Raw genomic sequence first — 5,606 nt, 5'->3', positions numbered from 1 at the left:
CTGTGAATGACAAAAGACTTTGAAATGGCTATGGTTAAAGATCTGATGAGAGGTCATTATAATGTAATTGACAAGGAAATTTGTTTATTTCAGTGACATACAATGTTTTAACACAATAACCAGAATTTTTACTGATAACATAATGCTGAACATATGAATATCAAGTACTGACAAATTTCTATGTACTTCATACCATTTCTGAAATACTTATATTAATAACATGTCCCCATACAAATAAAACCTAAAGAAGATTTATCATCACTTTGACAATGCTTCCCATGCAGTTTAATATATCAAATAAACCTAATTAGTTTAACATTTCTCTTTTACAAGATGGGAGACAAATCTTTTGAGATTTTCTGAGGACACTTTGGGAAACCCCAAAGTTAGTTTAAGTAAAAAAATACTTTATTTAGAATTTGATTTAGGGAAGTTTGTCAAAAATGTCAAAAGGTTTGAGCAGTTGATTAAACAGGATCACAGATGATTATAAAATAATACTTAATTATCTACTTAACCAAAGTGACAAAAAAATCTTAAAAGCAGATACAGAAGATTATACAGGTGTTTACAAACCCTTAGCTTGTTTAATCTTAAGTAATCAAAGATCTGATAAAGACAACTGTGAAGTACAGGAAATCATTCTGATAAGACACAAAATTTGGTTCTGCAAACAAATTACTTGAAAGATAAAGAAAAACCTTTTTACAATTTCTTAATAAGAGAAACCAATAATCCAAGAAAACTTTGGCATTCTAGTTACACACAGTATACTTTTGATATCAAGGCTCATCTCTTTTTTTTTTAACGTATAAATAAATCTATTCAATCTTAGAAGCTTGACCACACATAAAATTCCTTTTCCTCAAACCTTTTACATCCCCCCCTTTTTTCTATATACACTCTGTTTTTGTCCCACGCTTTTCCTCTTTCTCCTTGTGGAACAGCCAGTCGTTCTATTTTAGGATAAAATTACTTTCTTTTTCCCTTAACAAAAACACATTCTTCATACTGTGTATACTTTTCCTTATCAGAAACACATCCTATTTTCCTTGTATACTTTGTATACAGAGGTTTTTTTTTTCCTTTGTCCTCATTATTCCTAGTAGTTTCACTGACATAATTGATAAGAATTCTTAATCCTTAGTAACCCTAATTTTCAGTGAAAACTAGAAAGCATGCAATTGTGAATGCCTACTACATACTAACATTCTGTTGTAGCTTCGCAAATTTATAAATACACCATTTCACAATTTCTAGAGGCATATGCTTCCTCTTAGTATAGCTTTTTGGTGTGGCACAGAACATGTTTGCTAACAGAACCAAATATCTTTGGTCTCTACAAAATTTAGGAAGCCAAAAGAAGATAAGTTTTGTTCAGCAAATTAATGTTTCAGTATTTTATCTTATTTGGAAATGATCTAGATATTCAATGAATATCTATCATTCTAACATAACTTAGTATATTTCAAGTCACCAGAAAGATTTTGGAAATTATTTTTAAGTAGACATATTATAAAATATAATTATTGTTGAAAAGTTCACTTATAAACTTTTATCCTACTTACATTAATTCACTTATTCTTAACAATTATGCCTGACTTACTCACGAAAATTTCATGAGACATTAAACAAACCTAGCCATCATTTTAGGTTATTTTTCTTGTTGACAAATCAGGCAAGTATAAAAAATATCACAAATGCAAAGAATCTAAAAAGTTAAACATGATTCTCCCCACCTGGTTAGTTTGTTTGTTTGTTTGTTTTTGTTTTTTCTTTTTTACTGTTGTGCTTGACATACATCAAGCAATTTATTTTTATTACACATTTTGTTCTTAGGTTGGCCTTATAGTTGCATAATCTTAAATATCTATTAGAGATAATATAAGCTTGTTTGACTAGTAAGCCTAGGTAGAAAAAAAAATGGCACGTCTGCATTATATTTAATGATGACAAGTCTGAAGGCATACCTGTTTTTATTTTACCAAGAATATTAAAACTAGCTTTATTTACCAAAGTTTAGCCCAGATAATGTGAACTTAAAAAAAGTTTGGGTTAATTTCTATATTCCAGAGAATTTTAGGAATACTTAATTTATATAAATGCTCATTTATCTCCAAGCCAATTTGAACAGAACTCCTTTAAGGGATTTTATAAATTAATTTGGTAATACCTTCCAGAGATAGAAAAACAGCACATATACATAACATGCATACACAGACATACACATACATACAGATAAATGCAAACAAAGATTTTATAGCTTTCATTCTAAAATTTTAGACATGTGTCAGTAAAACACAGTAATACAAAATCACTGGATTTTATCCACTTTATTTATATCTTTATCTGAATTGTGTTTCTGGCAAATGGGACCAGTTGAGGTAACTTACTCAATATGAGGCTAATGCTTTTTACCAATATTTGTGGAGAAGACTTTTCAAATTTTCACTTTCCTTGATATATATACTCTTATGGAGGCTGTGAACTACATTTTAGGCAAGTGACTGAGGAGACCTCTAGCAGCTGTCTGGAAGTCTCTAAAGCTCTTCTGAGTACATAAAATATTCCATCCAATTAGCCTTCTTCCTTTTCAACCTCAGATAGCTATTTTTGGGGGGACCCTGGGTCCCCTGAGAGCAGGAGCCTGGAGTTCAAGTAACTGAGGTGCTGGAGTGGAAAAGGTGTGGCAGAGATGAAGAGGGTGGAAGAGACAGGGGCTTGAAGAGGGATCTATCAAAGGAGTCAAGGAAATTGAATGGAAGATCAAGGGTGGCAAAAGGAGGAAATAGGAGCATAAGTAATGGAAGAAAGAGGTCTTAGAGGAGCCAGTTTGAGATCTTAAGTCTCCGAAAGAGGCCAATGAAGTTCCAAATTATCCTCATCAAAATTATGCCAATCAGAAGTGAAGGAGACAGAGTTGCTGGAACATACAGTCAGCAAGAGTTCCAGAAGGGAGTTTTAGTCAATTTAGAAGTTCCCATGGGAGGAGCAGGACCAAAGAAGAAGAACAGAGAGGACTTTAAAAAACAAACAAACCAAAAAAACTCCTATAAAGTGCTGAATATCAGCTTCCAATTATGCCAACTTCTGACCATAGACCTCTTGGAAAAAATACATCCTTTCAAATATCTTATCATCAGGTTTCAACACAAGGCAAACAGTAAATATTCGCAAGTTTTTTTGTTTTTTTTTTAAACCAAAGGTATGCCTATTTCAAAACTATTAAGCCTTTTAGGACTTAAAACCAATGAGCCTTTTATGGCTCAATCATGGACACAGGAGGCTTCCCCAAAGAGGGTACAGAAGATACAGCCCTCCCAAGATCCAGAGCCACTCCCAAAGATAGCAGAAAGAAAGAAAGACTTAAGACAACCCCCTACCCAACCAGAGAACTGGCAGTGGTGGGTGGGACGCTAGCCACAAATGGGGTGCAACCCACATTTCTGTCCAGCCATATTCTAGGTGCCTCCAATCTGACAGTTGACCACCCACACATACAGGTTTAATAACCTGAATGCCCCAGCAGGCGGAAAACCAAGTCAAGTTCTCAGGACACACAAGGAGACAAGGAAGAGAACAACAGCTGTCCCTGGGAGGGAAAGGATTAATAATCAATAGCTACCAGAAACCAAATTCACAAGAGTCAAACTTCAAAGAGCTAATTTTTACAACTGTTTTTCTCCTGCTAATCTGAATTTGGAAAAGAATGGACAAAAGAATTTTTACCTTCCTCTCTTGACTGAGCACTATAGACAGAGACCTGGGAGAGCTGACTTTGGTAAGAATTCTTATATTTCATTGACTTTTGTCAGTTTTCCCAAGATCCCAAATGCAGCTTCCGGAGCGAGTGGGGTGTCCCAGCCATCCCTTCATGGTCACCAGAAACTGTAGGGGAGGAAAAATACCTTTTCCCTCTACCCTTCTAAGTTCTCAGCTGGGTCTCTGTAACAAAAGACAGATTAACCAAAGAAAAGCATACAAATTGATTTAATATAAGTTTTATGTGACACAGGAGCCTTCATAAGGAAATAAAGACCAAAGAAATGGTTAAACCTGAGTCTTTTCATACCAAGTTTGATGAAGAGTAGAGTCATGGAAAAATATGATAGGACAAAAATGTGTATGAGCTAAGAGTAGTAAAGTGGGGGAAACTTAGCAAGGACTGTTCATTCAGATTCCTCTGGCATTCCTGTCTTAGGAGATAAGGATGCTCTTTTCCTCAGTGTACTGGGAGGACACCTCATACACTGAGGTGTCGTATGACCTGCGTAGGGGAAGGTCAGGACCTGTACCTGCCATTTCTCAAATTCCTTCAGCTTAAAATATTCAATAGGTCAAGCTGCCATATTTTGGGGTAACATGTCCTGAACGCCATCATTCTCCTTCAAACAGTTTATTTCTTATGCTCTCAATGAAAGAATTTTGCCAGTTACTAGGAATGGGCACAGTAGACTAAAATAAATCAAAAATCTTCTCCCTACCTCCCCGGGCCAATGCAAAACACTCCAATCAAGCACAATGACAATATGAACTTCTATTTCTGGCAACCCAATGGGTGGAGATCACCTAAAAATGCTACATTAAATATTTTAAAATTCTTTTTAAAATGTATGGCAGAGCTAGCTATAAATAAAGTAAAAGGAATGCTCCCAGGGCAGAAATGATAAGAAAGCACAAATCTAGAGAGGTGAGTTAGTTCTGAAGCCAGCATGCCCTAGGGGCATCTGCATAGTCCTGGTGGTAAGAACTTGATTGGGGTGACAAGGGAAGCCGTATGAAATACAGTAACAGGAGGCAAAACTAAGGGCCTATGCAAGGTAAAGAGCCAGAGCAGAGGCCCTCCCACACAAAGCCCCATGGGGTGGGGAAGGGGGAAGGCAGGGAGGGGGGGATGGCTAACAACCAATTCATTTTACAGGTGATACGCATGAAGGAATGGGCAAATGATCAGAAGGAAAAAAGAAATGATAAATGCATATAGGTAAATCTAAACACTGTTATTCTCTTATTTCTGGGGTTAAAAGATCAAGTCCTGGAACTATAACATCTAACAAAAATAGTTTATATCAGGAGGTTGATCTTATTGTTCAGGAAGAGGGTAAAGATACCTATTTACATTTAGACTTTGTTAAGTATACATATTAATATTTCTTAGGGTAACCACTAAAAGAAAAGAAATAAAACTGAAAACGTCTAACAAAGTTAAAGGGTAAAAATGGAATAAGAAGAAAATCCAAAAGAAGACAGAAAGCATAGGATATGAATTCAGGCCTTAGAGTAAGATATTCCTGGGTTCAAATCCCAGCTCTGCAAGTGTTAGTTCTAACCACAGACAAGTCATCTGCTTTTTAAAATTCAGTTTCCTCATCTTTAAAAAAAAGAGATAATAACACGAAGTTTTTAACCTAGGACTTGAGTTAACGTGCAAACACCCAATAGTAGCACAGTGCCTGCCACAAAGATGCACAAATACCTTTCTCCTTTCCCTTCTTTTCATGACCCTGAAGCACATTCACTAAATAAGCAGGTCATTGTTTTAGGCTGAATGAGACATTTAATCATGAGTTCCACAACTATTACATAGAATTCAGTCATACTTGCCT

The 5,606-nt window shown here is 35.6% G+C and overlaps 1 protein-coding gene and 1 long non-coding RNA gene across 7 annotated transcripts in view; both read right to left on the bottom strand.

Annotated features, from left to right (window-relative positions):
- The window catches only part of DISP1 (dispatched RND transporter family member 1), a 228,287-nt gene that overhangs the window by 182,256 nt on the left and 40,425 nt on the right, over positions 1-5,606 (bottom strand). The gene's annotated exons all lie outside the window — the stretch shown is intronic.
- LOC309627848 overlaps positions 1-5,606 on the bottom strand; it is an 81,930-nt gene that overhangs the window by 56,022 nt on the left and 20,302 nt on the right. The gene's annotated exons all lie outside the window — the stretch shown is intronic.

Source organism: Balaenoptera borealis (genome assembly GCF_965194805.1).
Source record: "Balaenoptera borealis genome assembly, chromosome: 1".
Taxonomy (NCBI): domain Eukaryota; kingdom Metazoa; phylum Chordata; class Mammalia; order Artiodactyla; family Balaenopteridae; genus Balaenoptera; species Balaenoptera borealis.
Note: the sequence above shows the minus strand (reverse complement) of the source record. Positions and strands in the feature narration are given on the sequence as shown.